The sequence below is a fragment of the Giraffa tippelskirchi genome, chromosome 12 (assembly GCF_054371585.1).
Source record: "Giraffa tippelskirchi isolate mGirTip1 chromosome 12, T2T-mGirTip1v1.2.pri, whole genome shotgun sequence".
NCBI classification, from domain to species: domain Eukaryota; kingdom Metazoa; phylum Chordata; class Mammalia; order Artiodactyla; family Giraffidae; genus Giraffa; species Giraffa tippelskirchi.
In genome coordinates, this window is record NC_137286.1 from 13,858,408 (window position 1) to 13,885,924 (window position 27,517).

Below are 27,517 nucleotides of genomic sequence, written 5' to 3' on the forward strand. Positions count from 1 at the left end.
AGCCTTCATTTGCACTGCCTTGTGTAATTGCTTTTGTCAGCCAGGGCAGGTAGCCGCGTGTGCCACCAGGCAGGCAGGGCCCAGAGCCCGTGGGGGTCTAATCACTCTGCCAGGCCTTCTGATTAGGACACTCAGTCAAACTCACAGCCCTCCCGCATGCTCAGGGCTTCTTCCTTCCCTCTTTACGCTGGCCCCTTTTGGAAAACCTTGTAGTCAGAAAGCTCCTGTCGTATTAGCCGAGAATAGATTTCTCCTCCCTCTTCAGTTCCGAGCCTTTCTTCTCTCGCCGGCCTGCCTCAGACCTCACCTTCTTTTGTTCGGCCTCCCTTGTCCCTTCCGTGTAAGCTCGGTGTGACAGACTGCAGAGCGGCCCCCACACTCTCCCCAGGGTCACGCCGTGCCAGCCTCTCCTCAGCCTCCTCCTTCACCTCCTCTTTTTGGGGGCACAGAGTGGGATCCGAGGTGTGGCTGAGCTTTGCTCACAGGCAGAATCGCCTGTGATTTAGCATCTAACTAGGAAGGCTTAGAAACTGAAACGTGCTGCTTTTTCCCAGCATAGGCTTCTGTTAGCACAAAGGTTGAGCATAAAGCAACAGGGAGCTCGAAACTGCAGTGAGCCCGTCTGGGTTTGCTTCACTCATCCAGGGCTTTGGAGTCATTAACACATCAAACATTTCTAAAAGCACTGATGCATTATATCGTAAATCAGATCGGTAACACCAGGTATTTTCAGCTGTACCTTACACTGCTGTCCAAGGAGAATTAAATAGAAAAATAAATAAATGATAGAATGAGGCATCTTTTGATTCTACTCTTTGTCATACCCCAGTGTGGGATTGATTGTGTTACGCAAATCTTATCAAAACACCAGTTTCCTTGGTTCCCCTCCCTTAACCCTGCAAGTTCAACAAAAATTCATTTCATTTAATTTTTTAAAAAATTACTGTTATAATGACCACGTGTATGTGTGTTAGTCACTCAGTCGTGTCCAACTATCTGTGAGAATGAACAATGACCACACATGTTCATTCTCATTTAGTCTAATATTCTGCTAGGAATTCTGTTAGGGAGTATATACAATATATATCTGCTATCAACTTTTTTATTTTTTTCCCATGTTCAGAATTCCCTGAGAGATCAGGTTACCAAGGCAGAGTATTCGTGACTCATTCATCCATTTATTCATTCATTACAAGACACATTGGAGGTTAGCACACAAAAATAAGACATAGTCCTTACGCATGAAGAATTTATTATCTCAAGGAGCCTTTTCATTCATTCATGAATGCAGTCCTTGCTGATCATGTTCTCAGGCGTTCTCACTTGCAGAACACTCTGGTCAGAATGACCTGTAGAGCTTTTAAAAATTAGTATTGCTCAGGCCCCACCCTGCTTAGTCAGAACTGCCAGGCATCTGTTTGATTTTTAAGCTTCACAGGTGATTCTGGTGTACAGCTAGAATCCTGAGAAGCAGAGTTCATTGTGGAAGTTCGTTGTTTCAGTCAACACACATCCCCACCTCAATCCTGTGTAACCTTGTATTTTATTTACCATGTTTTCTCCGTCATTCCTTGTGATGTTCTGCGTATGAATCCTGGCCACGATGGTGCCTACGGGCTCAGTAGCTCCAGCACTGAAATTATCCTGGGGCAGGTAAAATCAAGTTGCCACGAAATGCCAAAGTTACTTTATTGGCTCAGACATCACCCATTCGGGTTCCATAACACTCAGTGCTCTCCCGTTGTGACTGCGAGGTTGAATCCTACACAGCTATTCATGTTTTGTTTTGTTTTTCCCTTGAGGCAAAAGGTGCAGCAGTTATCCAAAGGGCTTTGAAACAGGGAACCAGATGTAAGTTAAATATGGTGGTAGGAGCCATGTCATAAAGATTATAAGCTTATTTCAGAAATGAAGTGGGGGTGCGTTGGCTTGATGCCAAGAAGAAACTGGCATTGTCTTCTTATTCAGGCTGCCTGGCTGACAGCCTTACCTGTTAATCCATTTCCTCTCATGCGTGGCCTCTCATTCATTCTTTCATTCAGTGAATATTTATTGAATCCTTACATCAGGCACTGTGTTAGGGCTGTGGATATAACAGTGGACTAAGTAGAAGTTGTTCAGCTTTTTTCTTTGAGCCTTCCTGAGAGAAAAATTAGCTTCATTATTTTGTCAGTATCACGATGTCCATCCTTCTGAGCTTCTACCAATGACTGGCAGGGAAGACAAACCACCTACATATCCAGTCCACTTTAAAGCTTCAGCTGACACAATGATTCCAACAGTCTCTTGAGGCTGTGTCACACAGATGACAAGCCTGTTGGTCTCTGGGTCCTGGGGGCACTGTCCCTCAACCACTCGAGTGCTGCCTACTCTGCAGGCATCACGGCTGAAATGTGGCTGGCGGCTGCCTGCTCAGAATCCTGCCCAGCTCACTCTGGCTGGCTGGGCTTCACCTTGACTTCTACTGGTTGCATACCCCTGAGTCTTCTTCCTTTTGTCATCACTCAGGGTCTGAGTCTCGGGGGACCTATGGCATCTCAGGACACCTAACCATCAGGCTCTTCTCTGCCAGCTCCTCTGTAACACTGAGTTGCCGGATCGGTGCCCCGTGTGGTAGAGGAGCCCACCTGAGAGCTGATCTTGTCCTAGAGTCTCAAACAAGCAAGGAGAGAGAGCAGGCACTCAGCCATTGGTTTCCTCCTCACTTAACAGGCCTTGCAGAATAGGAAAATCAGAGCTGCCTTGCTGCCCTGCCCCAAATCTCCCAGGCTCTGCAAGGACAGGGCTTTCTCTGACATTATATCCTCCTCCCTCCATAGACCTACTGTGGCTAAAGAGCTAGATGGGATATCTTCTCTACATTCTCTTTTATGGTAGGCTTGTTGGTTAATAAAGCAAAGGGCGAAGTAAACGATTGTGGAAAATCCTCTTGCAAGACAAGTTGGCTTGCAAGACTGCTGTCTTCAGGCACGTTGTCCATTCTGTTGGTGTGAGCAGTTGTTCATTCTCCGCTCCTGTTGCCATGTGACTTGCACCACCTCCTGTGAGATGAGTACACACTCTTGCCCCGTTGATGTGGGGCTGAGACAGTGCTTTCATTGGTCAATGGCGTGTGAGCAGGTGTAATAGGGGCCATACCTGAGCAGGAGCCTTGAGATTCAGTGCAGGTTCCACCAGCCCTCTTGTTCTATTCCTTCTTCCATGAGGGTGGCACCACCGAAACAGGAGCTTCTTTGTCAGCCTGGGTCACAGAACAAGCTGACCCTGGCCTGCGGCCAGGCTCTAATGTAAGTAGGAAATAAAATTTTGTTGTTTTCAGACACTGAGATTTGGGGTTATTTGTTACTATATAACAAAGCTGACTAATATACTCCATAAAGTTTTGCATATCAAAAGCCAAATGTCACTTCCTTCTTGCTATTTATATTCCTTCTCTAATAAATCGTTATCTCTCCCCAAGCAGATGGACGCCTTGAGCTAGAAAGGGTGAAGGTTATGCATTCAGAAAGGAAAAAGAATAAAGCATCTGAATTCTTTTCAAAATATTGCCAGGTTACATAAAGAGAGAAACTTCATATGGAAAACAAACTGTGATATTTTGGGTTTTGTTTGTTTTTGATTGTGTGTGTGTTTTGCTTTTGGGCTTGTTTGCTCCAAAATAAAGAAGTAATCCCCACTGTATGTATATATATACACCATACATACATGATGGTATATTCCGTGCATATAGCTCATGCAGAGACAATTAGAAAGTGGTTATAAAAAGATAGAAAGTAACATTTTCAGGTTATGATATTGTTACAGAGAAGTTATATGTAGAAGAGTGTGTTAACCTCATACTTGTGCATGTGCTCAGCTGTGTCCGACTCTGGGACTCCATGGACTATAGCCTGCCAGGCTCTTCTGTTCATGGAATTTTCCAGGCAAGAATACTGGAGTGGGCTGCCATTTCCTTCTCCAAACCTCATACAGTGGCAGGTAACTTCTGGGCTATGGTCTTAGAGTTATGGTCCATGGTTTGTGACCAACCACAGGATCCTTCTGTCCTTATTGTTTGATTGAACTCAGATTCCAACAAACAGCAAGGATTCTTCTTGCCATTTTTCATTCTACTGTATATTAGGGATTTGCAAGCAGGTAAGACTAACTTAGTGGTGAACACATCTGCTGTTTGTTTATTTATGGCAGAGGCAAACAGAAGAACTGGGAGACAATGAGGAAAGAACTGTTGATCCCACAGTGATTATTTTGGCTGCATCTGTGCGCATGCAGTAATCACCTCGAGCAGACAAATTTTGGAAAAGGTAGAAAAATGTAGTCGCTTTTTCCTTTAGAAATGCTTAGGGTTCTGCTGGGTTTGAGTGATCAGGAGATTTCCCTGCTGCTGTGGTTCATTTCTGGCTTTGCATACAGAACTGCCCACTATTTTCTGTTTGAGGAAAAGCATTTCTCCATGCTCAAACCTGGGATTTGGTAAGAAAAAAAAATGGGAAACCGAGCGCGGCTCTGCTGGGTACCAAAACCCCTCTGTGTTCCCTGTTTCTTGTTTGTAGAAAAAAAAATTTTTTTAAGGCTCTCTTTTAGGCCTTCAGTGAGTTCCAGAGAGCAGACTCAAGCATTGACAAGACAGCAAAGTCACAGGACCCCTAGTTCCTCCTGAAGGGATATAGATAGCAATCTGATGCATATCTTTGAGTTATTCTGTGAAAACTCAGACCCTCACCCAGGTGGAGAACGGTGACTGCATGCTGACCACAAGCACACAGACCCCAGACAGGTTGGAACCAGAAGGTTAGGATTCTGGAGATGCCACCCTGTTACCTCACCATCAGCCAGTCAGAAGAAAGTCTCATCCTTGCAGCCCATGCTCCAAATATTGCCTTTTAAAACTCTTTCCTGAAAACAGTCAGGGAGTTCCGGTCTTCTGAGCATGAGCCATCCATGCTCCTTGCTGGGTTCTTGCAATAAACCTTTCTCTGCTCCAAATGCCAACATTTCTGTTTGTGTGGTCCCACTATGCATCAGGCACACAAACTTGGTTCGAAAACAAAAATAACAGTCCTAATATTTTTGAAGTCCAACTTCAGATACTTTGTTGTGCTGGACAAAGTCTACAGCTGGATCTGATAACTGACCTACAAATCTTATGAGTAACTAAATTATAAACTTAAGAAAAGAGTAAAGTAAGGCCTAGTCATTTCTAAAATAATTGATCATGTGCTATGAATTCGGAAAGAAACAACTAGCTCATGAGAAATATAGTAATAGATATTCTGGTATACTCCAGTACCGTCAAATGCTGTTTTAAATTATAAGTAGATAAAAGTATAAGTGGAGCACATTTTATTCAAAACCAAACATACTTAATGAAATTTGTTTCATTAAAAAAAAAATAGACTGGGAATGATCGCCTGGGCCTATATAAGAAAAGGCCATGAGGAAAGGCTGCATTTTTTCTCGGTCAAATTTCAGAACGCACCTTGTTTAAGAAAGAAAAATCATATGTTGCTAATCTCCAGAAAGTCAGCAAGTTAGCAGCCACCAAACCTGGCTCTCTAGACCAGCAGTCTCCTCACCTGTCACTCATTTGCCATCTGCATCTATTTCCTGCCTCTGTACCAGTCAGATGCTCTGTCTCCTATTCTCCTAACCCACCCTTCTCTGAGTAATTCTTCCACTGAGTCTTGTGCACCATATTTTATTCCAAAGCCAACAGTATTCCATATTTATACTCAGAATATACCTAAGCCATGAATTACCTTTTCATGCAGAGAATACTCTGATAACCAGAAAAATGAATGCTCACTTCCTGAGTCAGTTGTCCCTGTATCTTGGCAGACTGGAGACAGATGTATCTAATTTCCACGCCTCTGCTTTGTTTGCTGGCATGTTCTTCTCTTTCATTTCTATCTTCCTCCAAGGCCCGTTCATACACCATTTCTCTGTGGAGCCTTGGTCACTTCTTCTGAACCCCAGCTGGATGTTATCACTCTTATCTCTGCATTCTGCTAGCACTGAATCACTGTTTTTCTCATAGAAATGTTAGTTATACTTGGCTCTATAATACAGTTATCTGCGTTCATTGTGTATCTCTTCTCAGAATGTTGATGGTGATAGCAGCTACCATATGTTGAGACCTTTCTGTTTGCCAGCCCCTGGGATGACACTTTATATAACGGCTGTGCTCAGTCATGTCCGACTCTGTGATCCCATGAACAAGAGCCTGCCAGATTCCTCTGCCCATGGAATTTTCCAGGCAAGACTATTGGAGTGAGTTGCCATTTCCTGCTCCATGGAATCTTCCTGACCCAGGGATTGAGCCCATGTCTCCTGCGTCTCCTGCATTAGCAGGCAAATTCTTTACCACTGTGCCACCCAGGAAGCCCTTATACCTCACAATAACTCTGTGAGTTAAGTGTATTATTATCTCACTTTTACAAATGAGGAAATAGAGGCTAAAAGAGCTTAAACAAGGTGGGCCAAGATCATAGAGCTAAATATAGTAAAGTCTCTTCAACTCCAGAACCAGTGCTTATAATCACTTCTCTGTTACTAAGTTATGAACTTCTTAAGATTGGGAGTTGAGGGAGAATGGAGGAAACTCAACTTTTATTGAATATTTAATCTGTACCTGATGCTTGAGTTGGAGCTTTCAGGTATATTATCATATGAGGTAATGTTATCTTCTCCATTTATAGATGATCATAGTTCACAGTGAACAAAGTTAAAAAGACAGAGAATAGACTTTGAAAGATATTTATGGTACGTATAACTGGGAAAGAATTGAGAGCCAGAATATAATCAATAAGGAAAAGACCAACTTCCTAATTAAAAACATGAACAGGAAGTTTACTGAAGGAGAACCCTGTAACAGTCAAAAACACATGAAATGATTTTCAACCTCTTTAATAATTAGGGAAATGTAAGTTAAAACAATGAGATACTACTTCTTACCCACAGTGTTGGCAAGTATTAAAACGCCTGACATCTAGTGTTGGTGAATGAAAATGCTCCTACAATGTTGGATGTAAAAGAGGATAATATATCAATCTAGAGAGCAATTTGTGGTAGGAAGATGATCATACCCTGTGACCAGCAATTCCACCTTTAGATATATACCCTGGAGAGATTCTCCTAGGAGGCATATTCAGTGCCAGTATTATTTGGGGAATTGGATAAATTGTAGTATTTTCATAAAGTTGAAAATCATAGGGAGTGAAAGCAAATGGTCTGCCAGATATCTGGAGGGTTCTTCTTTTTTTGTTTCCTGTGATTGAAATATTTCATAACAGAATAAAAGATGAAACAAAACTTAGATTTTAGACCAAGTTTTGTATATTGTAACACCTAATAATTGTATATTGAATTAAATATGTGTGTGCATAATGTTAACAGCAGTCACAGTATACTGAGTGCTTTCTTATTCCTGGGTGCTATATATACTTCACACTGTTTTTCCAACAACCCTACAAGGCAGGTATTGTTAAACCAGCTAGTAAATGAGGCCCAGGGAGGTAAAGTATGTCTTCTTTTTTGATCATGCTGATTCTCAGAAATGCACTAAGTATTACCTTTGTATATTGAATGCATTAATGTTCCATATTTTACAATCAGCAAACAACTTGATCTCTCAGAAGAGCCTAGTTTAATATTAGTAAAAAGTGAAATTCAAATGCTGCCAATGTTATATTCTCAAAGACTTTCACATTTGTTAATCCCCGTTATAATTTCATTTTCCTTTCATCCTTCCTGGAAGGATCACTGCTTTGTTGGGAGTGTGTGGACCATAAATAAGTCCATCTTCCTTTAAAGAGGGTTTTCAAAATTGAGTCTACAGTTTTTTAAGTCTAGATCTAAACAAATGTTGAGAGAGGGACTTATTTCCTACAGAAAATAGATGAAAAAATGTGCTAAAACAACTTCTTTCTCACAATAAGACATGTTCTTCATCACAAGGGTCAGAGTGCTTTGCAGTGGTCTGCCTGTTGCTGTCTCCCTGTTCTGGCAAAGCTGTTTTCTATCCAAAGCCTTGGCTTTCTTGTTCTTGCCTCTGAGCCTTTGTACATACCGTTTTCTCTGAACAGAATGTTTTTTTCTCAACATTGTTGCTTAGGACTCCTTTATCAGGCTATCACTGGTAATGCCTCATTTGTAGCATTGCCTAAGACACCCTCCAGATAGGAGGTACTGGGGGACCTGAGGAAATTTAGGGGAGATCAAGATATTCTTGGTAGAAGCTACATTGACAAGGCAGGGACATCTCTCAGAAAATCCTTGATCACAACCTAGGAGTGTACATAATTGGTGAAGACCGACGAAAGGGGCTTTTTTAAAAAATTGAAGTATATTTGATTTATAATATTGTGTTAGCTTCAGGTGTACAGCATAGTGATTCAGTATTTTTGCAGATTATACTCCATTATTAGTTATTAAAGGATAATAGGTACAATTCCTTGTGCTATGCAGTAAACCCTTGTTGCTTATCTATTTTATATATAGTAGTTTGTGTCTGTCATTTTACTACCCCTAATTTGTCTCTCCCCCCTTCCTTCTCCCCTCTGGTAATCACAGGTTTGTTTTCTATATCTGTGAGTCTACATTTTTGCATATATATTCATTTGTATTATATTTAGAGGCCACATGTAGGTGATTTCATACAGTATTTGTCTTTCTCCAACTTATTTCACTTAGCATAATATTCTTTAGATCCATCCACATTGCTACAAATGGCAGTATGTGGTCACACTGTGTGTGTGTGTGTGTGTTGTGTGTGTATGTGTGACAGAGAGAGACAGAGACATCTTCTTAATGAAATCATCTGTCGAGGCTTATTTGGGTTGCTTCCATAGTATATAGTGGGCTTCCCTGATAGCTCAGTTGGTAAAGAATTGGCCTGCAATGCAGGACAACCCGGTTCGATGGGTCAGTAAGATCCACTGGAGAAGGGATAGGCTATTCACTCCAATGTTCTTGGGCTTCCCTTGTGGCTCAGCTGGTAGAGAATCCACCTGCAATGCAGGAGACCTGGGTTCGATGCCTGGATTGGGAAAATCCCCTGGAGAAGGGAAAGGCTACCCACTCCAGTTTCTAGCCTGGAGAATTCCATGGACTGTATAGTCCATGGGATCGCAAAGAGTCAGACATGACTGAGCAACTTTCACTTTCATAGTATATAGTACAATGAACATTGGAGTACATTTATCTTTTAAAATTAGTGTTTTCGTTTTGTTTCTAGATAAATACCCTAGAGTGGAATTGCTAGGTCATGTGGTAGTTATATGTTTAGTTTTTAAAGAAGCCTCCAGACTGTTTTCCACAGTGGCTGCATCAATTACATTCCCACCATATACAAGGGTACCCTATTCTTAACACCGTCTCCAACGTTTGTTATTTGTAGACTTTTGATGATAGCCATTCTGACAGGTATGAGGTGATTTCTCATTGTAGTTTTGATTTGCACTTCTCTAATAAATAGTGATGTTGAGCATCTTTTCATTAGCCATCTGTATGTCTGTTTTGGAAAAATATTCAGATCTTCTGCCTGTTTTTTAATTGTTTTTTTTTAAATTGGAGTCTCTGATTTACAATGGTGTGTAAGTTTCAGATGTACAGCAAAGTGATTCAATTATACATATATTCATTCTTTTTTAGACTCTTTTCTCATGTAGGTTGTCACAAAATATTGAATGGAGTTCCCTGTGGTACATAGTAGGTCTTTGTTGGTTATCTTATCTAATATATAGTAGTGTGTGAATGTTCATCCCCTTTGGTAACCATTAGTTTGTTTCCAATATCTATAAGTCTGTTTCTGTTTTTTGAATAAGTTCACTTATATCACTTTTTAAAAAAGATTACATTCCACATATGAGTGATATCATGTGACATTTGTCTTTGTCTGACTTAACTTCACTTAATATAATAATCTCTAGGTCCATCCATGTTGCTGCAAATGGCATTATTTGATTCTTTTTTGTGGTTGAATAATATTACATTGTAAATATGTACCACATTTTCTTTATTCATTCCTCTGTCGATGGACATTTAGGTTGCTTCCATGTCTTGGTCATTGTAAATAGTGCTGCATTGAACATTGGCGTGCACATATTTTTGGAATTACAGTTTTGTCTACATATATGTCCAGGAGTGGGATTGCTGGGTGATATGGTAACTCTATTATATTTTTAGTTTCTGAAGAAGCCTCCATACTGTTCTCCATAGTGACTGTACCAGTTTACACACCTACCAACAGTGTAAAAGGGTTCCCTTTTTTCCACACCCACTCTAGCACTTATTGTTTATAGACTTTTTAATGATGGCCATTCTGACCGGGTGAGGTATTATATCATTATAGTTTTCATTTGCATTCCTCTGGTAATTAGTGATGTTGAGCATCTTTTCATGTGCTTTTTGGCCATCTGTATGTCTCTTTTTAATTTTTATTTTATACTGGAGTGTAATTGATTAACAGTGTTGTGTTAGTTACAGGTTACAGCAAAGTGATTCAGTTATATCCATACAGGTATCCATTCTTCACTATCTCCTGGAGTTTGCTCAGATTCATGTCCATGGAGTGGGTGATGCTATCTAACCATCTCGTCTTCTGCCACCCTCTTCTCCTTTTGCCTTCGATCTTGCCCAGCATTAGGGTCTTTTGCTACTGTAGAAATAGGGCTAGACCACTGGAGAATCTAAAGTTGGGCTGGATCTTCCATTTCATGTATGACCTTGAGCCAGTCTCTTTTATGCCTCCCTATTAGAAGGAAGGCAAGCTCATTGGTATGCTGGAGCCAGCCTGTCCTGGCTCACAAAATCTGGTTGTTAAATTTTCAGTAACATTGTCGGCTGTTGCTTTTTTATTTTTAATTATTTTTATTTTTAATTATTCAGGCATCAGAATATTCCTCATTTTATTTCTTGCTCTTTTGTAATTGTGTTAAAATTTATATATATAATATATAAAATTTTTATTTTAATAATTTTTAAGTCTGTGACATTAAGTATATTCACATTATTGAACAACCATTACTACCTTCTAGCTCCAGAAACTTTCATTATCTTGAACTGAAACTCTGTATTCATTGAACAATAATTCCCCTTCTCCCTTCCCCTGAGCCCCTGGTAACAGTTATGCTACTTTTTTTTTTTTAAATCTATTTATTTTTAATTGGAGGATAATTGCTTTACGATGCTGTGTTGGTCTCTACCATACGTCACCATGAATCAGCCATAGGTATATACATGTCCCCTCCCTCTTGAGCCTCCTTCTACCTTCCACCCCATCCCACCCTTCCAGGCTTCCACTTTTCAGTGCAGTTCGGTCACTCAGTCGTGTCTGACTCTTTGCAACCCCATGGACTGTAGCACACCAGGCTTCCCTGTCCATCACCAGCTCCCAGAGCTTATTCAAACTCATGTCCACTGAGTTGGTGATGCCATCAAACCATCTCATCCTCTGTTGTCCCCTTCTCCTCCCACCTTCAATCTTTCCCAGCATCAGGGTCTTTTCAAACGAGTCAGCTCTTCACCTCAGGTGGCCAAAGTATTGGAGTTTCAACCTCAGCATCAGTCCTTCCAGTGAGTATTCAGGGCTGATTTCCTTGAGGATTAACTGGTTGGATCTCCTTGCAGTCCAAGGGACTCTCAAGAGTCTTCTCCAATACCACAGTTTAAAAGCATCAGTTCTTCGGCGCTCAGCTTTCTTCACAGTCCAACTCTCACATCCATACATGACTACTGGAAAAACCATAGCTTAGAGTAGACGGACCTTTGTTGGCAAAGTAATGTCTCTGGTTTTTAATATGCTGTCTAGGTTGGTCATAGCTTTTCTTCCAAGGAGCAAGCGTCTTTTAATTTCATGGCTGCAATCACCATCTGCAGTGATTTTGGAGCCCCCCAAAATGAACTTTCTCACTGTTTCTATTGTTTCCCCATTGTCCCACTTTTTCCAGTACTGCAAATGATGCTGCCAAGAACACTGGTTCAAGTGTTTTGTTGTTTTTTTTTTTTTGAGGAGGCAAACAGGATGATTTACTTTATTGTACAGCAGAAACTACACATTGTTAAGCAACTACATGCCAAAGGACAATTTTAGGAGAGCAGGTATATATCTTCCACTGTAACTAGAGAGAAAGAATGGTTCAAGTGTTATTCAGTTCTCTTGGGTGTATGGCTAGAAGTGGAATTGCTGGGTCATATGATAATTCTGTGTTTAACTTTTGAGGGACCACCATACTGCTCTCCACCACAGGTAAACCATTTTACATTCCTATTTACAGTGTGTGAGAGTTGCAGTTTCTCCGTACCCTTGCCAGCACTTGTTATTTCTGGTTGTTTCTGTTTTGAGTTTTTGTGTCCCAGGAGTTATCCTAGTGGGTGTGACGTGGTGTGTCACGTGGTTCTGACCTGCATTTCCCTGATGGTTAGTGATAGTGCACATCCTCTCATGGGCTCACTGGCCATTTGTGTATCTTCTTTGGAAAAATCTCTATTCGGACCCCTTGCTCATTATTTACTAGGATTGTTTGGGTTTTTGTTGTTGAGTTTTAGGAGTTCTTTACATAGTCTAGATATTAATCCCTTATCTGATATGTGATTTGCCAATGTTTTCTCCTGTGCATTGCCTTTTTACAAAAACACACACACACACAAAAAAACACCATGGAAGCTATTACAAATTAAATTATATAAGCTTAAAATTAAATTATATTTTAAAAATATAAAATGCTCAAAACTTACCATTTTTAATTATCTGTGCCCTTGCATGTATTTACATCTGTTGTATCTGAGTGCTGGAAGTACTTCACAGTGGTGTGCTACTGTACTTTTTTTCCCAACTCTTGAGTTCAGTGACTTTGTATTGATAGCATAAAATTGGTCACGATAGGAGTATTTATAGCACCAAAATCATCCAGTGCTACAAATCATGGTCTGGTTTATTGTTTTGTTGATGATCTGAATTTAAGAAAATGATGAATAAGATGTTAATAATTTACTGTCTATGACTGTCACGTAAATAGCACAAAAATTGAGAAAATATTCTTCTAACGTTTGAAAACTATTAATTTAGCAGAGAAGTCACTCAGATTATTGAGAAATGAGTGACATTCCAACATAGGACTTTGCTATTTCAATTTTGTCATATTCATGAAAGTGAAGGAAAATGTTAAATCATACCTTCATGGTGAACTTACACTCAAAGAGTTGGCTGTTCCTTGTTTACAGACACCACTGAGTAAGCTCCATAAGGGCAGGACCTTTGTGCTGCTCGTCACTATAAACAGGGAACCTAGAAAATACCTGACTTGTTGAACAAATGAAGACATTTAACTTCTCAGTGTCTCAATTTCTCACCTGTAAATTAAGGACAATGTTCCTAAGCTACTGTCACACTGGGGTGAGGGAAAAGCCAAGGTGATAATAAAGATGAAAGTGCTTTATAAACAAGCAGCACTAAACACATGTAAAGTAGTGTTATTATGATGTGATATGATACTACACATTGAGTATATATTTTCTTTCTATGTTGGTTAAAGGACTCTTTAATTAAATAAGGATTTTTATACATCATTTGTTTCACCCGAAGAAAACATATATTTCTCACTTTATTTCTCTGAATACCTGGCAACTTTTTCTTTTGCCTGGTTCAGTTCTAGGTGCTCTAGAAAATACCAGAGAAATATATTCCTTGCACTGAATCGATGTATAATCTGCTTATAATGATAGTTTACATTAAATAATCTGGAGAACAGAAAAAAATTAAGTAGTAAATGTTTGGTATTAGGCACTCTGCCAAGGATTTTAATGTGTATTCTTTTTTTTTTCCTTAATAAGATGCTAAAGATACTGTGGATAGTATGATTTTTCTGATTATAAAAACTCTTTGTAATACCTCTAAAGTAGCACAGATTTTCTTGTCCAGGGCATCTTGGATGGTGGTATTTGATCATCATCAGTAAGCATTTAATAGATGATGGCTGTGTGCTCTCACTGTGCTAATAAGAATGTCAACATTATGATTTACAATGATGGGTGAAATACAGTCTGTTAGAGAATAAAAATAGACAGCAGAGAGGCATTAGAAATATATATCCACACAAAACTGTTAGCCATCTCTCTGCCTCTTAACAGTCTGTCTTACGCTACCAAAAATTATTTCCCTGGAATAAGTTGTCTGTGTCAGGACCAAAGCATGGGGGACCGAGGAATGTACAGGGCTAAAGGCTCTATATTTTCTATATGAGAAAATACAATGGAAAAGGAGAGGATTGGGGTCGAGAAAGCTAGGACTTTCTCCTCCACCCCTGTATACTTTGTCTCACCCCTTAAAATCAGACTGTAATTCTTAGGGGTACAGTCCCTGGCTGGTGGTTGCGGTCTTGGTATTAAACAAGTACATAGTTTGAGAAATTAGTGACAGGACATTTTTAATGATATGCCCCAAACTTGTATTCTTTCTTTTCAAGGTTCCATATGCACAGACCCCAGTCAGATTTTCCTGCTAAGGGTTATTTACCCACATGCCTAACCTTAATCAAATTGTTGCCCATCACTTTATACAGACAGGTATTAAGAGTAGCTCCACATTTTATTAAAGGAGTTGGCCCTCCCCTTTTTAAAAACCTAAATCCCACTGAGACATGGAACAAACAGATTTGTGTTTACTGCTTAACTGTTCCTTTGAGACAGAAATTATATTTTATATTTATATATTCCATTTATATTAACTTTTGTGAAAGGGCCTTTTGAAGTTTATTTCCATTAAGCCTCAGAGTCTAATCCCTTGATCTAAACCACATTAAGTACTTTGATGGCAGCCTGTGCTTTGAACAAATATTTCAAGTAGATAACATTAACCTAAATAATCCTGTTGTCTAATATATTCTCAGATAAAATATTGATTTAAATGCTAATATAGAATATAGATGTACAAGGTTCCATTTGCTTATTGCTCTTTCCTTCTACACAAAAATGGATGAACATTTAGCCTTTCTAGACAATGGGACTTGTTCTGCAGCCCACAGCAGGATTTGAGAGCCATGTTTAACTTCCCAAAGACTTTGTGCTAGTAGATCAATGACTTGCCAAAATCAGTATTTGATACATATTCTGACTGATTTACAGTATACCTTGTGATTCATACTGATTAATATAGTAAGTAAACAGACAAACATAATCATGATAATAAAGAACTGGATCTGAAAGGTCTTAACAGTTTACAAAGCACTTGTATATACGTGATCCTGTTTGAGCCCCTCCAAAATCCTGTGAAGTCGATACAGCAGGTATGATTATCATCCCTTTTTATCCAAGGCCCTCCTGTTTCTAATGAGCTACACTTGAACCCAAGTCATCACACTCCAGGGCCTGTGCAGTTTCCATAATGCCATGCTATGTGTCTGTTACCTCAGTCAATTCAGTCACTCGGTCGTGTCCAACTCTTTGTGAACCCATGGACTGCAACACGCCAGGCTTGCCTGTCCATCACCAACGCCTGGAGCTTGCTCAAACTCATGTCCATCAAGTTGGTGATGCCATCCAACCATCTCATCCTCTGTCGTCCCCTTCTGCTCCTGCCTTCAATCTTTCCCAGCATCAGGGTCTTTTCCAAGGAGTCAGTTCTTTGCCTCAGGTGGCCAAAATATTGGAACTTCAGCTTCAGCATCAGTCCTTCCAATGAATATTCAGGACTGATTTCTTTTAGGATTGACTGATTTGATCTCCTTGCAGTCCAAGGGACTCTCAAGAGTCTTCTCCAACACCACAGTTCAAGAGCATCAATTCTTCAGCGCTCAGCTTTCTTTATGGTCCAACTCTCACATCCATACATGACTACAGGGAAAACCGTAACTTTGACTATACAGACCTTTGTTGGCAAAGTAATGTCTCTGCTTTTTAATATGTTGTCTAGGTTGGTCACAGCTTTTCTTCAAAGAAGCAAGCGTTGGAATATCACCTATTTCAGGGTATATTGAAGAAATATATTATTTGTATATAAAAACATTGACTGTCTTATATAAAGACTATAATGGTTTCTTGGTAAAACACTTCAGTAGCATAACAAATTCCTGTTACATGGCTTGGTACTTGTTGGTCTGTGTTCTGAGCCATTTTAGTGGTTTTTAGTATTTTCCCCTCTCTGATCAGTCTGCCACATTTTGTCATCACTTTGGGTTTGCATATGATGTTGTTTAATGCAGTTGCTCTGTAGAGGATGAGACAGTGGTGAGGACTGCCAGCGTAGCTGATAAGCAGAGAGCAATGCTGCTTTGGGTCCTGTGAGCTGGCTAGTCTTTTCTGTTAGACTCTAAACAAGGAATTTCTTCACATCTCGTCACTTTCTAGACCCGAATATTTCATTCTAAACCTTTTTCTGTGCTCTAGCAAGATAATAAGGGTAATGCACATATGAATCAACCTTTCATTTACTTAAAAGGATAATCCTGCAGTAAAGGAGGAAATGACAGCTACTCTGATCTTCGAATACCGGGCAAAGGGAAACCATTCCTAAGTACACAGTCCTTCAATATGATGTAACCATTTTCATTTAACAGACATTTTCCCAAGTAACTCTTTGTGCTGGCACACCATGAAAGGAAGCATGTAGACTTGGCAGTTGAACCCTGAAGTTTGTGTCTAAAAAATTGTTGCAATTTATGTGCCAGGGGTTTAAATGACATTTGTCATTTGGCTGGGCAAAGACATTTCCAAAATTAAAAAGGATGACCTTATTTCACTTAGTGAAATGAGAAGAACTCTTTAGTGGAACCCATTTTGAGTAGTTGCTCATAGTGCAACGCTGTCAAAAAAAGGAGAGTTGTATTTTATATTTTTTGTTATCAGAAGAAAGTACACTCCTTAAATAGTCTCAGTAGAACTTGCTTGGTCCTCACTGAGAACCTCATAATGCCATTTTAAAATTCCTATTCCTAGGCGAAAATTTGGCACAATTTTTTTTTTTGTTTTAGTTGAAAACAGTGGTCACAGCACAATTGATTACCTCTGAGAGAAGTACTGATAAACTCTGGGAATATACGTTTTTCATAATTTAGATATTTCCAGTAATGATAGTTTTAACTTCTGGTACTTGAGAAAAATTTAAAAGTTGGAAATGCAGACTGCAAAATATTGACTTTCAGAAATCAATGTGTGCTTTCACTGGAGAACAAACTTACAAAATCTCTGAGGTGGGGAATGAGACAGGAAGGGGGCAGGACGCAACCTTTAAAAGAATGATGTAGCCCTGGAGGACACAACGTAAATTAGTTAGAACCAACTAGGTCCAAGATGGTGGACAAGTTGACTTCCCCTAAACCTTGAGCCTCATTATATGCTCATTGTAATACATTAGCTAAATGACACACCCAAAGGCGCTATGACAGTTCCAAGGCAGACCACAAAGGGCCCAAAAGTGAGTGGTGGCCCAATTTCTGGAAATCCCCTGCTTCCGCAAAATAGTTAAAATAATCTGCCCACTTATTAGCCTATAAAATTACCCACTCCTATAAAAACTGACAACCCTGTACCCTGGGACCTCTCACCTTTTGAGATGGCCCACACTCTGTCTATAGAGTAGTATTTTAGGTAAACCCCAAAGATGATCATGTTAAAACTGGATTAATGTATCTCCCCGGCAAGTGGACATCCTATTAATTGAGATCAGTGAATGACACTAGTGGCATGTACTGTGATTCTTGCCTCCAACACTGCTTAACGTCATACCTTTTCAGTGCAGATGTTTGAGAAAATGGTTGCTGAATTTGAAAGAGGTATATCTGTGTTATGTTTTTCTTATATCTATAAATAGGATGGCTAGGCATGTTTAATTTGGTAGAGAAGCTTTATCATTTAATGCCATTTTCTGTTACAGACTTGAAATGGTTAAATACACTTACGTTCTAAGATGGTTCCTCACTAAATGTAGTTAAAAGTGTGTAGCTTTGCAAAACCTAAAGGTATCCAAAGAACGATGCTCTCTGCAATCTTAAGGGAGATTTAGAGTCTGTGCAATACCCAAGAAGACTGTGGAAGTTTGCACTCACGCAATCATTCATTCACTGGTGCACACATGCATGCTTGCTGTGGCGTTGATCTCTCCCTGTCCCACTTCCGCCCCAGCGCCCATGATGCTCCCCTCTTATCCAGAAGGCTCAAGATCCAGATTTACTGCTTCATTAGGAGCAAGTCCAGTCTGGAATGAGTCTTTTGCTTCCAACCCTGGCTGGCATTCAAAAACCCATTTAGTCCTCTGGAGCCTTGCACGAGCATCAGACTTCAGACTTCCTGACTGACCCCACCAAGTGAGGTTGGTCTCCCTAACAGGTCTTTCTGCCCACCTCCAAATAGACTTGCATGGACCTCCCAACAATAGCCACCAAACACCAAGAACTGTGGTACTAAGATCTTGACGAGCTCCATCCTGCTATAACCATTTTCATGTCCGATTACTCCTCATCACTTATCTTCCATGTACAGGAAGCTGGTCATAAGTGACCCCAGTCCCTGCATAGGCATTTCTGCTTTAACATGTTCACCCATCCTCTGGACTACTTTCTCTCTCTCTGTCTCTTTCTTTCTTTCTCATGTTCTCTCTCTCTCTCCATAGCCTATCAAAAGCATCCCACTTCTGTTCTGAATTTCCAGTGATCTCCACCTCACTCTCATTCTCTATTTCACTTATAGACATTATCACACTTATCAGGTGTTGTTCCTCTATTTTCTATTCTATGTCAACCTTGAGTCTTTTAATGAGATCATAAACTCCTGTGAGGCCAGAAATGATTTTAAATGCTTCTTTTGTGTTCCTTATTGTCTCTATCAATAATGAATACTTATTCAGTAAGTAGCCCTTGGTAATACTCAGTGACATAATAGTGATAGAATTTATTGAGCCCTTACTCTGTATTAGGCACCATGTACATTATCCTGCTTAGTCTTCCCATCAACTCCATGAAATGAGAACTATGATTACATCCTTTATTTTCACTTGACACTCAGTGAAATTACACAGGTAGTAAGTGGTAGGGGTGCAGAGATTTAAATCCAGACCTGTCGGACTCACAGCCCGTGAAAATAAACAACTACATTTCATTTGTCTTCGGTGTTTCTTTGCCTGGGGACAAAATCTAGACAAGCAATAACCTTCTAGGAGCCTGGGGATTCCTAGAGGGACTTATTCATTCGTTCTGTCAATATTTGTCGGTATCTATTGAATCCTTAATAGGAAGATGCTTTAGAAACTTGCTCACAACCGTGGAAGTGGACAGATGGGGAGTTCAGGGAGGTAAAAGAGGCGGCAAGCAGTAAAGACAGATGGGTGCTCACAAATGTGAACTGAACAACTCATTTGCTCCCTCTTTTTAAAAGAAATTTTATTGGAGGGTAGCTGATTTACAGTGCTATGTTAGTTTCAGATGTACCGCAAAGGGATTCGTTTCTGCATACACGAACATTCAGTCTTTTTCAGATTCTTTACCCATGTAGGTTATTACAGAATATTAGTTCCCTGTGCTACACAGTAGGCCCACCCATATGTAGAATCTAGTTATAAAAATGATACAGCTTATTTACAAAACAAAAACAGGCTCACAGATTTAGAGAACAAATTTGTGGTTACCAAAGGGGAAATGTGGGGGAGAGGGGATAAATTAGGAATTTGGGATTCACGTACATACGCTACTGTATATGTAAACTAGGTAGCCATCGTTCCCTCTTTAACCCTTGGAGTTGAAACCTGACCTGTGACCCTACCCCACGTCCAGTGAAACTGTTCCCGAAGGCCCACCAACATTTCCCCAAGTCCCGTCCCCTCTCGGTGAGCCCTTACGGTTGTGACCTCCCACTGCTTCCTGAGCCTCTTGCCTCGGTTATTTCCTGTGACAGTCCGCTGAGTCTCCGATTATTGCCCTGACGACTGCTCTTTTTGTTTCCTTGTCCGGCCCTTTTTTTCATCCTGTATGCAGGCGTCCCCTCAGGTTCTGCCCTTGACCCTCCTCTCTCCTCCTCGTAAACTCTCTCCCTGGTAGCTCTCATCTGTTTTCATGGTGTCAGCTCCCATTTGTATGCAGGATGCTCTCTCATCTGTAGCTTCAGCAATCCAGACGTCTCCCCAGGGCTTTAGTCCCACGTTTCCAACAGCCTGTCAGGTAGCTTCAGTCAGTTCAGTTCAATCGCTCAGTCGTGTCTGACTCTTTGCGACTAGCACTTCAGTATATCCAAAACCACAATCATCTGTTCTTTCAAGCCTCCTGTTTCTCTCCTGGGGACCCTATTCTTAAAAGACATCAGCATTCTCCAAGTGACCTTTGACTCATCTCTCTTGCTGATCCCCACAATAGTCAGCAGTCTGGACCTGTTGACTGTATGTCCTAAATAGCCATTGCCTCTGTCACTTATTTCCATTCCCACAAACTTCTTTCAGTTCAGTCGCTCAGTCGTGTCTGACTCTTTGCGACCCCATGAATCACAGCACACCAGGCCCCCCTGTCCATCACCAACTCCCGGAGTTTACCCAAACTCATCGAGTCGTTGATGCCATCCAACCATCTTATCCTCTGTCGTCCCCTTCTCCTCCTGCCCCCAATCTTTCCCAGCATTAGGGTCTTTTCCAATGGGTCAACTCTTCGCATGAGGTGGCCAAAGTATTGGAGTTTCAGCTTCAACATCAGTCCTTCCAATGAACACCCAGGACTGATCTCCTTTAGGATGGACTGGTTGGATCTCCTTGCAGTCCAAGGGACTCTCAAGAGTCTTCTCCAACACCACAGTTCAAAAGCATCAATTCTTTGGCATTCAGCTTTCTTCACCGTCCAACTCTCACATCTATACATGACCACTGGAAAAACCATAGCCTTGACGAGATGGACTTCTGTTGGCAAAGTAATGTCTCTGCTTTTAAAAATGCTATCTAGGTTGGTCATAACCTTCCTTCCAAGGAGTAAGCGTCTTTTAATTTCGTGCAATCACCATCTGCAAACTTCATTACTACCAGGTTAATCTCTCCGGAGAGTAGCTCTGAGCATCATTAATTCTCTAGTCAAAACTTCTAAGGACATACGGTATTAAGAAGAAAGAAATGAAGGGAGGGAGGAAAGAAAGAAAGGAGAAGAGACCTCCTTAACTGGGCACCCAAGACCCCCACCTTCCTTCCTTCCTTCCTTGATCCACGAAGCACAAGCAGAGACCTCTGCTGCCACTGGCCACACACTCTCATGACCTCTCTAAACATATGTGTGTCTGGATATCTCTCACTTGCATTTCAGTTATTAGCATTTATGTTTCTCTCTACTATGAGAGATCATGGGCTCTGATCTTGTTCACTTAGTGCCCCCACTGTACCCAGCACTGTGCTTTAACACCTAGTAGATACTCACGGAAGTGTTAAATGTAGTGTGACCTTGCCTGCACCTGCCCCCAGTTACTGCTCTTTTGGTCAGCATAAAGGGTAAATGGAAGATTTCTCCATTGTATGTGGCTTGGGTTTACCTCTGTTGCCTCTTTCTTTGCCTCCATCAGGAATATGGTTTGTGGGGTCTGATGTTGGCGGGGAGGTTCTTGCACGGCTTCCTCTATGAGATTAGGCATCACTGAAGCCATGTAGAGCCTCTGTCATGATTATTTCCAGGCAACCCACCGTGTTCTGCAGCCACTTTGGTCTGTTGCTGAGTGTAAAGTGGAGACAGAAGGCGACTTGCTGCCCTCTGGAGTATTTTGGGTAATTCATAGCCAAGCCATCCATGGCAGAAAGTTCCCTTGGCAGAACAGATGCAGCCAATTCCAGAGATTGAATCTGATCAATCTTCGTGGATAGCTCTCTTATAAATAGAAATGAATCCTTGTGGCCAACATCGTGCATAAATTGTATAATAAATATTTCAAACTCCCTTCGAAGTTCAGGGTATGCTATTAGAGGAGTAGCCTGTTTACCCTGACTAATATATTCAGGTTCTAAAACGATACATCATAAATCCAGTGTTTATTCCTGGACAGGGTTCTTATTTGAATTTCTGCCTTCTTTCCTTTCCCAGTGAATGACTTAGAAAGAAACATAAAGGTATTATCTATCACCTTTTTCCCTTAAACCTAAAACAAGTTCTTGCAAACTATACTCTGGGCCTTAGTACCTCGAAGTCCCTAGAAGCCCATTGCCCACCCCCCAAAACACCATAACTTTAAAAATCTATAGAAAGACAAACATCTCTCCCATCTTTACGATTTCTTTTCCACCTCTATGAAGGTTCCCCCAGTCAAACCTGGGGATAACTTCTTGGAGTAGTTCTTACTCTCGGAAACATTATCATTTAGATGTCCTTGATGTGCTGCTATGGTTCATCTCCTCAGAAACATGGAGAAAGGAGAGAGAACATGAGCTGAGGCAGCAGTGCTTTATTTCATTTATTCTTTACTTATTCACTCCTTTTTGTTCAACAAGCACATTACTTACTATTTGCTAGGCACTGAGGTTTGAGAATGGGAAAGACATGGTTCCTGCCCTCAGAAAACTTACTGTTAATGAAAGTTCAGTTCATTTCAGTTCAGTCACTCAGTCATGTCCAACTCTTTGCAAGCCCATGGACTGTAGCACGCCAGGCCTCCCTGTCCATCACCAACTCTTGGAGTCCACCCAAACCCATGTCCATTGAGTCGGTGATGCCATCCAACCATCTCATCCTCTGTCGTCCCTTTCTCCTCCTGCCCTCAATCTTTCTCAGCATCAGGGTCTTTTCCAATGAGTCAGCTCTTCGCATCAGGTGGCCAAAGTATTGGCATTTCAGCTTCAACATCAGTCCTTCCAATGAACACCCGGGACTGATCTCCTTTAGGAGGGACTGGTTGGATCTCCTTGCAGTCCAAGGGACTCTCAAGAGTCTTCTCCAGCACCACAGTTCAAAAGCATCAATTCTTCTGCACTCAGCTTTCTTCATAGTCCAACTCTCACATCTATACATGACCACTGGAAAAACCATAGCCTTGACTAGATGGACCTTTGTTGGCAAAGTAATGTCTCTGCTTTTTAATATGCTGTCTAGGTTGGTCATAACTTTCCTTCCAAGGAGTAAGCATCTTTTAATTTCATGGCTGCAATCACCATCTGCAGTGATTTTGGAGCCCAGAAAAATAAAGTCAGCCACTGTTTCCACTGTTTCCAGTGCCACTAAATAGTCAAATGTAATGTTTCTTAACTTTTTTTTAGGTCAGAGACTCCTGTGAGAATTTTAAAAATATTGTTTGTTTATCTGGCTGCATTGGACCACAGTATCTTCACTGTGTCATGTGGGATCTTTCGTTTCAGTGCATGGACTCTCTAATTGTGGTATGTGGGCTTTGTTGCTCTGCAGTATGTGGGATCTTAGTTCCCTGACCAGGGACTGAACCCATGTCCCCTGGATTACAAGGCAGATTCTTAACCACTGGATCTCCAGGGAAAGCCCCTCCTTCAAGAATTTAATGAGATTATTAGCTTCTCCTTCCACCACTGAAAATAGATACATACAAAATTTTGACTACAGAAACCATTGATGTACCCCCTGTGAAAAATATCTGGCCTTCATTACCATATGTAAAATAGATAGCTAGTGGGAAGTTACTGTGTAACACAGGGAGCTTTCCTCTGTGACAACTTAGAAGAGTAGGGTGGGGTGGGGTGGAAGGGAGGTTCAGAGGGAGGGGACATATGTGTGCTCATGGCTGATTCACATTGGGTGGCAGAGACCAACACAATATTGTAACACAATTATCCCCCAGATGAAAATGAATTTTTAAAAAATCTAGTCTTGTAGGTGCTAGGAAATGCAGTGTGTTAGGATGTTAATCTCCATTTTCATCAGCATGCAGGGAAATGGGAGATTTTTTAAATAGTGCTCTCAAAATGAGAAAATTCATCAAATGTGTACATTAACTCCAAATGAAATTCTAGGCCCTCACACTATTATAGAAATTAAAAGCCGAAGCCTCATATGTAGATTCACACAAGTTATATAAAAGCGATCCAATTTTCTCTGGAACTCTTATGTGATATTTTATTTGAAGCCCCTTGGACCACTGGTATGGGTATGTTACTTACTAAATTTCTGGTGAGAACACCTTCCTCCTTGGGGGAGAATATTAGTTTGAAGTATGAATTTGAGAATCACTGGCCCAAACTGCTGTTATGCATTAAAAATCAAATTATGGCTTATAGGAAATCTATAATCAAGCTATATGCCAAATAGATGAAGTAATTCCTGGGGCCAGAACCTCACTAATTTATTCATTCAGCATCACCAAATATTTGTTGAATGTTCACTGCATGCCAGGCACCTTGCTGGACATGTGGAGTACATCAGTGAACAAAACAGATAAGAATTCATGCTCTCAGGGAGCTTAAATTCTGGCTAACAGCCAGGAGTGGATGATAAATAATTAACATAATAAATGAGTAAATTATATGGTATGTGAGAAGGTGCTTATTGTTACAGAAGAAAAAAACTTAGGGCAGCATAAGGAGGATGCCCTGGTGGGTGAGGTGTAGTCTCAAACCCAGGAGTCAGTGTGGGCCTCATTGAGAAAGTGAGATCCAGCACTTGAAGAAAATGAGGAATTGTTTTCTGCAGAGCAAAGGGCTTAAATGGGAGTGTATGACAGACAGCAAAGAGTCTAGCATGTCTGGACTGAGATGAAAGTGAGAAATGAAGGCTATTAGATCATGTAGGGCCATTTGAAGCCATTGACTTTGGCTCTTACTCTGAGTGAAATAGGTAGCCGTTTCAGGGTTTTAGCAGAACAGTGATTTACATTTTATTTTCTTTCAAAAAAACTTTATTAGAGTTGATTTACAATGTTGTGTTAGTTTCTGCTGTGTAGCAAAGTGTATCAGTTATGTATGTATGTACATATATCCACTGTTTTTTAGATTCTTTTCCCATGTAGGTCATTACAAACTATTGAGAGTTCCCTGTGCTATAGAATAGGTCCTTATTAGTTATAAGTGAAGTAAGTCAGACAAAAAAAAGACAAACATCATATTATATTGCTTGTATGTGGAATCTTAAAAAAAAAAGGTAAAAAAGAATTTATGGATTTACAGTGTTAGTATTATGGACTCTATGGGAGAGGGCGAGGGTGGGATGATATGGGAGAATGGCATTGAAGCATGGAAATTATCATATGTGAAAGGAATCGCCAGTCCAGGCTCGATGCATGATACAGGGTGCTCGGGGCTGGTGCACCGGGATGACCCGGAGGGATGGGATGGGGAGGAAGGTGGAGGGGGTTCTGGAAGGGGAACACATGTACACCCATGGTGGATTCATGTCAATGTATGGCAAAAAAAATGCAATATTGTAAAGTTAAAAAATAGAAAATAAACTAAATTAAAAAAATAATGAAAATTAAAAAAATTTATTTACAAAACAGAAATAGAGTCACAGATGCATAAAACAAATTTATGGTTATCAGGGGAGAAAGTGGGGAGGGATGGAGGGATATATTGGAAGACTGGAATTGACAAGTACACACTACTATATTTAAATAGGTGACTTACACTTTAAAAGAACAACTCTCGCTCCTGTGTTGACATGAGACTAAGATGCAAGGAGATCAGGTGGGAGAAGTCTAAGCCCAGGATAGTGGTAGTGGCTTGGATCAGCATGGTTGGTAGAAGTAGTTAGGTTCTGAATGTATTTTGAAAGCAGAAGTGACAAGATTTCCTGTCATATTAGATACAGGGTATAATGCTGGGCTGGATGAAGCACAAGCTGGAATCAAGATTGCCAGGAGAAAATATCAATAACCTCAGATATGTAGATGATACCACCTTTATGGCAGACAGTGAAGAACTAAAGAGCCTCTTGATGAAAGGGAAAGAGGAGAATGAAAAAGCTGACTTAAAACTCAACATTCAAAAAACTATGATCATGGAATCCAGTCCAATCATTTCATGGCCAATAGATGGGGAAACAATGGAAACAGTGACAGACTTTATTTTGGGGGGCTCCAAAATCACTGCAGATGGTGACAGCAGCCATGAAATTAAAAGTCGCTTGCTCCTTGGAAGAAAAGCTATGACCAACCTAGACAGCATATTGAGAACCAGAGACATTACTTTGCCAACAAAGGTCCGTCTAGTCAAAGCTATGATTTTTCTAGTAGTCATGTATGGGTGTGAGAGTTGGACTATAAAGAAAGCTGAGCACTGAAGAATTGATGCTTTTGAACTGTGGTGTTGGAGAAGACTCTTGAGAGTCTCTTGGACTGCAAGGAGATCCAACCAGTCCATCCTAAAGGAGATCAGTCCTGAATATTCATTGCAAGGACTGATGCTGAGGCTGAAACTCCAATATTTCAGCCACCTGATGCAAAGAACTGACTCCTTGGAAAAGACCCTGATGCTGGGAAAGATTGAAGGCTGGAGGAGAAGGGGATGACAGAGGATGAGATGGTTGGATGACATCACCAACTTGATGGACATGAGTTTGAGCAAGCTCTAGGAGTTGGTGATGGACAGCGAAGCCTGGTGTGCTGCAGTCCATGGGATCACAGAGTTGGACATGACTGAGCCACTGAATTGAACTGAACTGATGTGAGAGAGAGAGAGGAAGAGTCAGGGATGAATACAAGATTTTGTCCTGAACTACTGGAAGGATAGAGTTGCCATCAACTGAGATGGAAAAGGCTGTGGGTGGAGCCCATTTGGAATGAAAGAACTAGAGTTTAATTTCTCAGTGTTACATGACTTGGGAGTTCTCAAACTACTTTTGGTGCATCTGGGATTAAGCTCATAAGTAAAGGTGAGACTAATAGGAGCTAGATCACTCCCTGTCAGAAAAGGGAGTTACAAGTGTGGAAAGAGGGAAGATTGGAATGGACCATGTGATGTTGAACTAGAATTGTAATTATCAGTATGAACTCACGGTTTTTAATATATAGATACAAGGTATAGAATATAAATATACACTCTCAAACATATTTTCTTAACTCCATCGCTGGAAAGGCTGGAAAGGAATGGCATTCCACAAACAATGAGCACACAACACCTAGATGTAGGTTTTTAAATATCATTCTCCACTAGAGAAATCAGGTACTCTGGAGAAATAGCTGATTCCAGACTGGGTCAGAGAAAGGGTAGATGAGCCCAGGACATCTTACTGTGCCAGGAAGTAAGAAAGTACTCAAATAATAATACAGGCATGTTGAGAAGACACAGGAACAAATTTGAAAGGATTCCACTGGCCAAATCTGGAACTATAGCATTAGCTTAAATATGTAGATAAGATAATGTTATTGTATCAGTGTTACTTTCCTGATTTGGATAATTGCACTGTGGTTATGTTGAAGAATGTCCTTGTTCTTAGGAAATCTCACAAGTATTGGGGGAGTAATGAGCCATCATGTCTGCAACTTACTCTTGAATGACTCAGAAAATAACACTGATATATATCGCCACATATATGGGTAAAGAAAGAATGCTCAAGTAAATATGGAAAAATGTTAACAGGGAATCTTGGTGAGGGGGATAGAGGATTTCTTAGTATTATTCTTGCAA

At 40.6% G+C, this 27,517-nt stretch overlaps 1 protein-coding gene and 1 long non-coding RNA gene across 5 annotated transcripts in view; one reads left to right on the forward strand and one right to left on the reverse strand.

The window, feature by feature from the left end:
* The window catches only part of FRMD5 (FERM domain containing 5), a 315,270-nt gene that overhangs the window by 166,400 nt on the left and 121,353 nt on the right, over positions 1–27,517 (forward strand). The window lies entirely within an intron of this gene.
* On the reverse strand, positions 1,236–6,346 carry LOC145528986 (uncharacterized). Its single transcript, XR_014070828.1, has 3 exons — positions 5,760–6,346; positions 3,139–3,282; positions 1,236–3,041 (listed from the first exon to the last, which is right to left on the reverse strand). It is a non-coding gene; the product is annotated as an uncharacterized LOC145528986 (long non-coding RNA).